The sequence below is a fragment of the Dermacentor silvarum genome, chromosome 7 (genome assembly GCF_013339745.2).
Source record: "Dermacentor silvarum isolate Dsil-2018 chromosome 7, BIME_Dsil_1.4, whole genome shotgun sequence".
Classification (NCBI taxonomy): domain Eukaryota; kingdom Metazoa; phylum Arthropoda; class Arachnida; order Ixodida; family Ixodidae; genus Dermacentor; species Dermacentor silvarum.
Genome location: NC_051160.1, coordinates 115,879,590 through 115,892,318, shown reverse-complemented (window position 1 = coordinate 115,892,318; position 12,729 = coordinate 115,879,590).

The window sequence follows — 12,729 nt, the reverse complement described above, 5'->3', positions numbered from 1 at the left end:
AATCCCTGGTGCCCGCGTGTCTTCCAGAGAGTTCTACACATTTAGCGTGGCTCATACAACCAGATTACATGAACGTCGGTGACAAGAGACAACTGATAGAAGCATCGATAACGTTCGAGAAACTTCCGATACATGCAGGCGCGACCTGCGCCGAGCGATAACGTTTAACATTTGTTAGCCGGTGGAAAGCGGCCCCGGTGAAAGATAAACATGTATACGTGTCAATATAATGCGGTTGTCATTGTGTCGCCGCCTAGCCGTTGTCGTCACACGTGCGCTCGCGCACACAGTTGCTTGCCTTACATGGATACACTGTGCCATCTTGAAACAAACACCTTTCGATAACCCTAAGCTCAATAGCTGCTGCAGAACCTCCGCTCTCGAAAGATATAAAGCCTTTGTCAACAGACAGGATTGTGGGAATTGGAGCGTGAATCTTCCTGAGTATGTCTAAGTTGTCACAAACATAAAACTGATCATAAAAGCAGAAGGAAACAAAATTCGCCTGCCCCTTCAGAGCCTTGAAGTGCACTGGAAACATGCAGCTTTCCAGAACCGCTTCAAATCAAGCGGGCAGTATGTAACCCAGCCTCTCCAAACGTATATCTTGTCAAAAGCAACAGGAAAACACACAACTATGAATTCGAGTAAAAACCGACTAAAAGCAATTAAAGACCTGAGAAGTTGGTGGGCATATTGTTCATCTTTTTTCGAATAAGTTTTATTGTCCGTGAGGAGCAGAGGGATATAGATTCGTGGAGGCGGGATTAGGCGAAAGGTATGTGTACACAATATTTACATATCAAAACAAGAGAAGATTACTTGTCGTTGTTGTTGTTGTTGCCCATCTCGTATGTGGCTCCTACCTCAAGCGGCCATCGTCATCTTCATCGGCTGCCTTTTATTTATGGCGTGCTCAGGTGCATGTGCATGCGCATGGGCCTCGTTGCTAGTGCTTCGTGCTGCGAGCGAGGTTGGAAAAATGCAAGAATAAAAAATATAGCTTCTTCTGCTCTTGCGATCGGCCTGAACGGTTCCTTCTTCTTTCGCTCGCCGACTCACGCATTGTTATAGTGGACCTAACATCGGTCCCAATAACGTGGTGACCCAGACGTGATCGCAAGGTGAGCACCATATCATAGACGGGACCACGAAAGACAGACCGGCGATCGGCGCAGAGGGCTTCGCCACAGTGCAGATTCACCCGCCATCGTTCTGGCCACAGAATCCTGCAGCCTGGTTTACACACGTGGAGGCCATCGTCACCCTTCAGCGCATTACTTCCCAACAAGCAAGTTCTACCACGCTGTATCCGCGCTCTCAACGGAGGTGGTTGCGTAGTTCTACGACGTTGTGCACGCGCCCCACGAAACCACCCCTTTCGACCACTTTACCACCGCGGAAACAAAGGTTTGAGCCGATCGCCTGACACCAAAGGCCGTTTCTTGGGCACCCGTGCATCGCTGCGCTTCTCCCAAAAGGGGGGGGGGGGGGGGGGGGGGAGCCCTCTAGCCCATCGTCATCTCCATCGGCCGCCTTGGTACATGTACATGCGAATTTGCCTCGTTCCTCGTGCTGTGAGGTTCGGAAAATAGAAGAATAAAATGTTGCTTCTTCTGCTCCTGCCATCGGTCTGAATGGTTCCTTGTTCTTTCGCTCGCCGACTCACGCATTGTTGTAGTGAACCTAACCGCATTCCCTATACTACCCACTACGGGAGATTGGCGAAGAAATGGATGGATTACTCGAAAACTTAAGCGTCCCACAGAATCGTCGTCTTTGCTCCGCCGAGCACCACGTTCATTCATGTACGCACTCGCTCCGTAACGTCACCCTCCTGCTGCCGAAGCACCGTCGAACTGCTTGCTATGACGGCGAGTAGCTAGCATAACAATATGGCTTTATTCGCGAAACAGGTACAATATTGACGCGGGTGTTCTAGGCAGACGACAACGACGATGGGGACATTAACGGACTCCGTCTAGTGGGTCAGTGGGATTCTTAGAGAACGAAGAAGACGTGTCTCTGTTCTGTTTTGTTTGAACAGGTTGTCCTGCTGTTCTTGAAGAACGTCTCCCTGCCCTCTCTTGGCGTTGTACCGCGACAGTGGTGGAGGTGCTGGGTATATTGACCACGCCTGATGCTCCGGACTCCTTCTCGGAGTCGTTCATCTAGCCCGGACGCATTGCCCCCAGTTACGACCCCCGTGCATCGTTGCAGTCGTCGACTGCTAGGCCTTGCCCCGGAGTTCTCCCCTCTTCAACCACACCTTTCCAGGAGCTCCACACATCTGGGAATGACCGAAACCAGCCCACCGCAAGCACCCCAGCGCAGCCGGTCTCCCAGTCAACAACAGGTAACTGTTCTTTATCCGCTGGTTCCCGATCGCTATCGTCTGTTCTTCATCCGCTGGTTCCCGATCGCTATCGCGGTGCAGCGTTCGAAGACATTGAAGACTGGCTCGACAAGTACGAGCGCGTCGCCCAGATTAACCAGTGGACTGAGCAGCAAAAGCTCTCCCACGTCTATTTCGCGCTTGACGACAATGGCCGTACTTGGTATGAGAACCGCGAAGCTAGCCTATCGACATGGCATGACTTTCGGCAGAAAATCACCGATACGTTTGCAAGTGCCGACCGACGCGACCGCGCCCAACAGTTGATGGAGCTACGGGTGCAACAACCCAATGAGTCGGTCACAATGTTTGCCGAAGACATGGCCCGTCTCTTCCGTAGAGCCGACCCGAACATTACCGAGGATAGGAAGCTGCGCTACCTCATGCGAGGTGTAAAGAGCAGTTGTTCGCGGGGCTTGTACGAAATCCTCCAGTCACCGTCGCTGATTTTGTCAATGAGGCTGCGGCTATTGAGCGGGCTCTTCATCAACGGTGCAGGCAGTACGATCGGCTGTCCACCAGCACCGCAATCAATGCCGCCGCATTGACTCTACAGTATCAGAGCTCCTTGCGTGAAATGATCAGAGAGCTCGTCAGAGAAGAAAGTCACATAATTATGACACCGACAGTGGATAGACCCGTAACGCAATCGCCGAAGTGGTACGCGACGAAATCAGGCAGGCGTTCCCGGCTGCCGATCTTCAGAACCAACAGCGTCCCATGACTTACGCCGCCGCCGTCCGATGTCCCCCACCCGTTACAACCACACCGCCGTACCACCAGCCTCCGACAGCCGCTCCTTGGTCACCGCCACAAGAGGAGGCTTTGAGAAGCGCACCCGTGATGCCGATGCAGTCATACTGCCTGCCGTCATTCGCTTCTCCTTCGTCCACGCCGCAAAACGACCCTACGAGACGGCCGCACTTTCAAAGATCCGACTCGTGGCGCACCATCGATAACCGCCCTCTGTTTTAAGTTCCATAGGTCGGCGCACTCACTCGTGAGTGCACTCACGCACACTCATTTCAAAGGCGTGAGTGCGAGTGCGAGCGAGTGCCAGTGAGTGTGAGTGCAGGTGAGTGCGAGTGCGAGTGAGTGCTTGTGGCTGTGAGTGCAGGTGAGTGCGAGTGCGAGTGAGTGTGAGTGCAGGTGAGTGCGAGTGAGTGTGAGTGCAGGTGAGTGCGAGTGCGAGTGAGTGTGAGTGCAGGTGAGTGCGAGTGCGAGTGAGTGCCAGTGAGTGTGAGTGGAGGTGAGTGTGAGTGCGAGTGCGAGTGAGTGCCAGTGACTGTGAGTGGAAGTGAGTGCGAGTGCGAGTGAGTGCCAGTGAGTGTGAGTGGCAGTGAGTGCGAGTGTGAGTGAGTGTTGTGATGTGAGCGGAGGTGAGAGCCAGTGAGTGGAGATGAGTGCCAGTGAGTGTGAGTGGAGGTGAGAGCCAATGAGTGTGAGTGGAAGTGAGTGTGAACGTGGTGAGTGCCTGTGAGTGTGAGTGGAGATGAGTGTGAACGTGACTGAGTGTTGTGTGAGTGCAGCTGAGTGTGAACATGAGTGTGAGTGCAGGTGAGTGTGAACATGAGTGAGGGCTTGTGAGTGGAAGTGAGTGTGAACGTGGTGAGTGCTTGAACGATAAGCAGAGGTGATATCGGTTCACCTTGCTTGCGGAAAAATGGAGGCGCTTTGTGTGTACAAGCTAATTCGCGGTGATGACTTATCGCGCTAGCAGATTGTGCACGCCAAGATATAAACCGCTCACTATGGTTGTAATAATTCAAGGTTCAGGCATGAGTGAGACAATGTATAATGAAATGAGCGGATATATTATATTGGACGTCGTATTATAGTGGATGTCGTTGTGAGGTTCCGTATAAAGTCCAAATGGTAAAATCGTCGCCGCGTGGCGGCGGTACGCTGCGTATGCGAGTGCAAGCTTGCGAGAGTCAGCCGACACCTGCTGCACAATCTCGCGCGCGCGAGGGAAAATACGGGGTGGAAGCGCGCTGCTTCTGTCGCGCGTCAGGCACGGGGGGGGGGGAAGGGGGAAGGGGCGTCTTGCTCCGGCGGCGGCCGCGTGGGTGTCGTATCTCGAAAGCGATCTGCGACGTGGAAAAAGTTCGCGCCCGCGCGGGCCTCCTCTTCAAAGCGATTTGCGACGTGAACAATGTTCAACTAGAGCCGGTAACTTCATATGCGCTGTGCTTTCGACGTTTCGTTCGCTTTGAAGCGAGAGGCGGCACGAAGGTCAATTCGCTCGCGGCTATAGCTGCGCCTCCTTACTCCAGCGTTCTGACAACGAGTTTCCGCGGTCATCGAGCGAGATGCGTTCGTGTTTACCTGTGCGTGCGTGACACCGGGCTTGTCTATTTAGTTAGTAGGTGAATGTTTACAAGTTTATACGGCCTATTAAACTACTATACTTGCTTCGTATAGCTAGCTCTCTACTAATTTGCTATCGCAAACGAATCTTCGCCTGTCGGGCGAAACTGCGAAATATTCTTTAATACGCCGGGGAATATGTATGGGGTGGAGCGCTGATGGCAGACATATCCAAATCATGACCGCAAATTTTACCATCACTTCCACTGAGTGAAGACGCTTAATACCGTGTGATTTGCTACACCTTTGCTGGTCATCCGTCTTCAGAGGGTGGAATGGTTCCCCGTTTTCTTCCTGCTTCCCTCATAAACGTACACGTACAGGCTCCTTATGTAAACAGGCAGAGCGAAAGAGGGACTAGCCAAGTTAGCACAGAGTAACAGACACGCACGCTCACATACATGTAGAAAAAGCGAAGATGCAATGATAGATACCGCTTTGTTCTCCCTTTTGCGTTTGTTTCGGCGTTAAGTATTTGACTAAGTACACGGACAGTCAATCTCTCCCTCTATTTCCCGCTCTCTTGGCTCAATCCGACCGAAGGGGAGCTTAGCGAGCATGGGCGGCAAGCATGCACACGTCTAATGTCAATGACAGAGAGATGGACAGAGAGAGGTTGGGGCTGACGTAAATGTTTATGTCACCATGAATAAATTGAAACGAAACCTTTAGTCGTGCTAGTTTTGCTCTACTTCGCAGTGTTAATAAACCAGCTCTCTTTAATAATTCAGTAAATGAATACGTTAACTTGTACTTATTAAAACAGAACCTTATTGTCTTCCTCTGCACCCCTTCCATTCTTGCAATGAGTTTATTTGTGTACGGAAACCAAACAATATTGGCGTCCTCCAGCACTGTTCGAACAAGCATTTTGTAGGCCAGCAAATTTTATCTGGCGGCGCAAGACGAAGGTGTCTTTTCAGAAAGAAGAGTCGCTTTAGTGTTCAGCAAGTACATTGATTTCCACTTGAGGTTATTTTGTTAACATGCCTTTTCCATCGGTGTGTTAAAGTGACACCTAAATATTTACGCTGAAATGCACAAGTGTGAGGTGTGTCATTAATAATGTAAGTAAACTCAGATATCAGTGTCTTTCTTACTGTTAGCGTTACAGATTTTTGGGCATTTAGAGTCATCTGCCCCTACTGACGCCAAGAAAAGGCAGATTTTTGTATATGGTGATTATCACTGTAATTAATTTCGCGATACGAAATGCAGTAGTCAGCGAATAGCTGGATGTTACCATGTAATCGGGAAGGCAAAACTTTTATGCATATTAAAAATAAAACTGGGTCCAAAACACTGCCTTGGCGCACTCCCGATGCAACAAGTTCTAAATTGGAAGCTTCGTTATGAATATACACGAATTGTGAGCGGTATAGTTCGGCACAGTGAGTGATGAGTGCACTCACTCACACTCGCATTCATTTCAAAGGGTTTAGTGAGTGCGAGTGTGTGCCAGTGAATGTGAGTGGAAGTGAGTGCGAGTGCGAGTGAGTGCCAGTGACTGTAAGTGCAGGTGAGTGCGAGTGAGTGCCAGTGATTGTAAGTGCAGGTGAGTGCGAGTGAGTGTCTGTGAGTGTGAGTGGAGGTGAGTAAGAGTGCTAGTGAGTGTCAGTGAGTGTGAGTGGAAGTGAGTGCGAGTGCGAGTGAGTGTCAGTGATTGTGAGTGGAAGTGAGTGCGAGTGCGAGCGAGTACCAGTGAGTGCGAGTGCAGGTGAGTGCCAGTACGAGTGAGTGCCTGTGAGTGTGAGTGGAGATGAGTGCGAGTGCGAGTGAGTGCCAGTGAGTGTGAGTGGCAGTTAGTGCGAGTGTGAGTGAGTGTTGTGAGTGTGAGCGGAGGTGAGTGTGAACGTGAGTCAGTGCGGGGCCTGGAAAAATTATAGTGAGTGAGTGTGAGTGAGTATTCTCCCACACTGCCGACCTATGGTTTTAACTGCGGAGGTGCCGGCCATATTTCGCGCCATTGCTGGCATCGCGTCTCATCATTTCGACCTCTTCGTCCTTGGTCTGATGTTCGACGTGCAAATTACGACTCGATGCTACGCCGCGACGACACTGCTTTTCAGGAACCTCCCATAGCGCGCCCGAATCCCTCATCCGCGCCAAATGATCGAACCGATTTCGGCCATCGGTCGCGCTCTCCAACCCCTCCACGCCAGATGCCTGCTGGACGCACTTTTGCTGACCTTCAAAGACGAAGGTCGCCCAGTCCCCACCGGGGAAACTGAAGGTAGCGACCTCTGGAGGTAAGGTTGCAGGCCCGCCGCAAGACCATAAAAAGCCCCCAACGCTCCCGCTGCTGAACGCCGACCGCGAAGAAATTGTGAGCGCCGACCTTGATGTTTTCGTGGATGGACAGCCGGTGACAGCGCTAGTCGACACTGGTGCCGACTTCTCTATAATAAGTCAGGAACTCGCCCTCCGCCTGAAGAAAGTAAAGACGCCATGGACGGGACCTCACATAAGGACGGCAGGTGGACAATTACTGATGCCTACTGGTAGATGTACTGCTAGAATTCACATTGGAGAATCTTCTTTCGTGGCCGCTTTCATCGTTCTTCTTGCGCGCTGTAAAGACTTGATTCTTGGAATGGATTTTCTAAGAGAATATCGCGCCGTAATTAACATCCCAGACCGCATGGTGACGTTCTATAAGAGCCCTGGTTTAGTCCATTGCTTCTCGCTGCAACACAACTCCTTTCGTCCAACAGAAGACGACGTCGTAATCCCACGTCGGTCATGTATCTTTGCTTCCGTGGCATGTGACATACCGTTTCATTGCGAAGGAGGTGCCGACTAAATAACCATTTTGTTGTTTACTCACGGTATCTCTGTCGCGCGAGGAATTGTAAACGTCACCGACGGGCGCACGGATCTATTGCTAACAAACTTTAGCACAGAGAGACGGCACCTTCCAAAAGGCACGGCTGTGGCTTATTGTGATGGTGTTGCGGATGTTCGCGGCTGCTGTTCACTACTCGAAGAAGCGCCTACACAAGACCCAGCTCCTGCACTTGACGTCAGCACTGTTTTCCGCAGCACGAACGCGAACGCCTTCTTAAGCTACTAGCCAAGTTCAACGACTGCTTTGCGTCGACGTCAAAAGTCAGTCGGACGCCTCTAACGAAGTAGCGAATAATTACAGAGGATACGGGAAGACCAATTCACCAAAATCCTTATCGTGTGGCTCCCAGAGAACGTGAAGCCATACAACAACAGATGACGAAAATGAATGAAGACTACGTGATCCAACCATCAACGAGTCCCTGGGCATCCCTTGTAGTTCTAGTCAAGAAAAAAGACGGCAGCTTGCGTTTCTGTGTGGACTGCAGAAAACTAAATCACGTGACGAAGAAAGACGTGTACCCGCTTCCCTGTATCGACGATTCCATCGACAGGCTTCGACACGCACGTTACTTCTCATCAATGGACCTGAAAAGCGGATATTGGCAAATTGAGGTAGACCCGAGGGACCGTGAAAGAAACTGCTTTTTTGTGACGCCAGACGGCCTATACGAATTTAAGGTTTTGCCTTTCGGCTTGTGCTCTGCCCCTGCTACGTTCCAACGCCTCATGGATACTGTGCTTTCGGGTCTGAAGTGGAAAACCTGCTTAGTGTACCTCGACGACGTCATCGTGTTCTCCGCAACGTTTGAAGAACATCTCGCACGGCTTGAAGCGGTTTTGCAGTCCATACGATCCGCCGGCGTCACCCTGAAGCCGGAGAAGTGCCACTTTGGCTTTGCGGAGTTACAGTTTCTCGGTCACGTCGTCAGCCACGCCAGTGTCCGGCCGGATCCTGAAAAAATTGCCCCCGTCGCACAGTTTCCCGTACCATCCAATAAAAAGGCTGTCAGGCGATTCCTCGGTTTCTGCGCCTATTACCGGCGGTCTATTGCCGGTTTTTGCTCACATTTCGTCGCCGTTAACTCGCCCATGAGAGACGACGTTGCTTTTGTATGGGGCGGCGAAGAGCAAGCTGCATTTAACGTCTTGCGGCAACGTCTCCAGACACCTCCAGTGCTGGCCCACTTTGATGAGACCGCTCCTACGTTGCTCCACACTGGTTCCAGCAATGTTGGCTTGGGAGCTGTTCTTGTGCAGCGGCAGGAGGACACGGAAAGAGTGATTACCTGCGCAAGCAGAAGGCTCTCACGCACAGAACAGAGGCAAATTATTCCACAACTGAGAAAGAATGCCTCGCCGTGGTATGGGCGGTTATGAAATTTCGCCCATATTTGTATGGCCGCCCGTCCAAAGTGCTAAGCGACCACCATTCACTGTGTTGGTTGACTAACCTTAAAGATCCTTCTGGACGATTGGCGCATTGGAGTTACTAAGGCTGCAGGAGTTTGACATGACCGTCATGTACAAGTCGGGGAAGCGACATGTGGATGCTGACTGCCTGTCTCGATCACCGATAGAGTCGGCTCGTTCACTCGAAGAAGATGAAACAGCATTTCTTTGTGTTCTGGACACATCCGTCGTCGCTCAGCAACAACGGGACGACCCTGAGTTGCTTGGTCTAATCAATTACTTAGAAGGAAGATCTGCGAAAGCACCTAGAGTTTTTGCAAGAGGATTATCATCGTTTTGTTTACGGGCCAACGTCCTTTACAAAAGAAACTTTTCTTCGACCGGATCCCCCTATCTGCTCATCATTCCTGCTGCTCTTCGTATGGAAGTTCTTCAAGCCTGTCACAACGGCGTGACTTCTGGTCACTTAGGCTACACGCGAACATTGGGCCGAGTGCGGCAAAGCTGCTACTGGCCGAGACTTACCACCGCCGTGAAACATCAAGTTCGCACTTCTCTCGACTGCCAGAGGCGCAAGTCGCCCCCGATGAAACCAGCCGGCCTCCTACAACCTGTCCAGGTTCCTCGAACACCATTTTATGAAATCGGCATGGATATTTTGGGCCCACTTCCTACTTCTACTGTGGGAAATCGCTTTGTTCTCGTCGCAACCGACTACCTGACACGTTACGCTGAAACAAAGGCCATTTTTCATCGAGAATGTTGTGTAGCGACACGGCGCACCGCGCGTCGTAATAACCGACCGAGGAACCGCATTCACGGCTGCGCTTTTAGATAACGTCTTGCTGCTAAGTGGAAAAGCTCATCGGAAGTCAACCGCCTATCACCCACAAACCAACGCATTGACGGAACGCCTCAACAAAACAATTGAAGACATGTTTTCCATGTACGTGGATGTCGAACATAAAAATTGGGATGACATCCTCCCTTATATCACGTTTGCGTGCAACAGGGCGAAACAAGAGACAACGCGCATGACTCCGTTCAGCCTTGTTCATGGCCGGGATGTACGAACGAATTTGGATGCAATATTTCCACACGAATTTGACGACACTCACATAGACGCCGATGTGTCTACCCAACGCGCCCAAGAGGCTCGGCAGCTCGCGCGCTTGCGGATCAGCCAGCAGCAAGACTATGACGCAGGCCGCTATGATGCTCACCGTAGAACTATAACCTATGAAGTCGGCGACCGAGTGTGGGTTTGGACACCCATACGGAAACGCGGCCTCTCCGAGAAGCTGTTCAGGCGATACTTCGGCCCATATCGAGTATTGCGCCGACTCAGTGATGTCGCCTACGAGGTCGTCCCTGATAGTCCCAACTGTGCGCGGCGCCGCCCGCACCACCCTGAACTTGTGCATGTTGTACGCATGAAGCCGTATGTGAGCGAATGACTATGCGAGGAACCCTCCCTTCCGCAAGTGACATTTCTGGTCTAGCTTCGGGGCGATGCTCTTTTAGGGAGGGACAAATGACGCGCGTGTTCTAGGCAGACGACAACGACGATGGGGGCATTAACGGACTCTGTCTAGTGGGTCAGTGGGATTCTTAGAGAACGAAGAAGAGGTGTCTCTGTTCTGTTTTGTTTGAACAGGTTGTCCTGGTGTTCTTGAAGAACGTCTCTCTGCCCTCTCTTGGCGTTGTACTGCGACAATTTCAATCGGGAGTACGAATTATGAAGAAGCATAGGCCAGGGCTACGTTCTCGCAATTACTGTCACTGTGCTGGCGCTATGCTTTCTACGGCGAAGCGTAACAGACAAGAATGTCCTGTGAATGGCCAGCACAGCAGCATGGTTGCCACAGCCGTACCAGACAGGCCGGCGTGAACTTAACGCTTCTGTGCCGGCTTGCAACGCACAAAGTCGTCAATGGGCAAGTTGACTAGCTGCAGTGGCTCGAGAAGCGACGTCATAGGCATATTCAGTAGACATGTGAGCAGCCGAAGGAAGAATAGTCTTGACTGGGAATGCAGGATATCAGCCAAACGGTAAATATTGCGGAGGGCTCATAACTTGACGAATTTTACATAAAGGAAACAAACGGTAGCACATTCTGTGCTATCGCAGTCGCCGTGATCAGGTAGCACCTATATGGACAGCATCCTATTTAGCATTCGCTTCAAGTGCTCGGTCAGTCCGTTTACCTGTGGATGATAAGCTGTAGTGATAGTGATCTTGTGTTCAGTGCAGCAGGAACAAAGAATGTGAACAACTACTCATGAGAAAATGTACCCCCCGGATCACTGAGGAGCTGTCGAAGAGAGCCATAATGAAGAATCACGTCATAGATATTGGATTGGATTGCGAAAACGTGTATTGAGCTTGCAGTAAAGCGCACAGACGCGCTTCGGACGTGGCCTACGTCGTCATCTTGGCGGGTGCTCGTCGAGCGTCCCCGCTCGCCCTTGCCGACTCGCCAGGCTCCTGCTTAGTCAGCGCCTCAATGACCTGCTGGACGGCCTGGACTTTTGTTTCTCGGTATTCGCTCCGCATTGCTTCCTCGAGCTGCGGCGGTATACGTCCTGAGTTAGCTCCGCTTGGATGTTTGGAGGAATCCCCTAGCATGCGCTCGAATGTGGCCGTCTCCCTGTGGCACGCTCTGCACTTGTCATCGGGATGCGATTCTGGGTACATCCTATGCAGTAGCGCCGGGCTCAGAAGCGTTCTCGTTTGTAATTGCCTGCACAGGACGGCCTGCGACCTGTCAGCCCTTTGCTGGGTGGTGGGAAAAGTCTGCGGGCGAGCCGAAGGCCATGGAGAATTCGTTATAGCAGATCATCCTGTCTTTGGCGCTGAACCACAGCGGACGGTCGTTGCCTTGGGCGCAGTCGGTTAGTCCTCGCGCTCGGGCTACTGCCGTTTCGTTGCGGCTGGCATTCTTCTCCGATGCTTGGCCTGCGTGCGAAGAACAACTTGATTCCAGTGTTCTTGTCGTGGTCTGCCTGTCGGAGCAGGATGCGTGCCACCGCTGGGGCAATTCTTCCTTTGGCGTAGTTCCACACCGCCTGTCTGGAGTCGCTGAGGATCCTGTGGCATTCTCGGTCTACGATGGCCGGGGCGATAGCTATTTCTTCTGCTTCCTCCACTTTCTTGCTAGACGTGCTGGCGGTCGCCCGCACGTTGCATCCGGAGTTGAGCACCGCGAGTGCGAAGTCGTTGCGGCCGGCATATTCGGCTGCGTCCACGTATCTGGCGCCGGGTTCTTCCGCGTGCAGGACCGTTGGTGCACTGACTTGGCTCTAGCGCGTCTTCCGCCTTCGTTGAATTCCGGGTGCATGTTCCTCGGTAAGGGTTCGACCCGCACGTTCCGTCGTACGTGGTCGGGGACGGGGCATTTGGTCCCCGTCGTAGAGAGGAAGCACAGCACCATCTCTAGGAGAGCTTGTCGGTAAGGCCCGGGTGATAGCAAAGTGCCTGGCCTAATCAATCGTGACTGCACCCTACATGTTTACCGAAGTGGTCCAAGGGAAAGGGTCAAGTCCAACACGGAAGATAGCTTACACGGCGACATCGGTAGGCGACGTAATGATAAACAGGGAAAACCAGAGAATACATATTACAGGGTGAACGTGCGAGTTTGTCAGGATACAAAAGCCCTAAGAAATATTATTTGCAAAATAGTTGTGCATACAGGACAGAA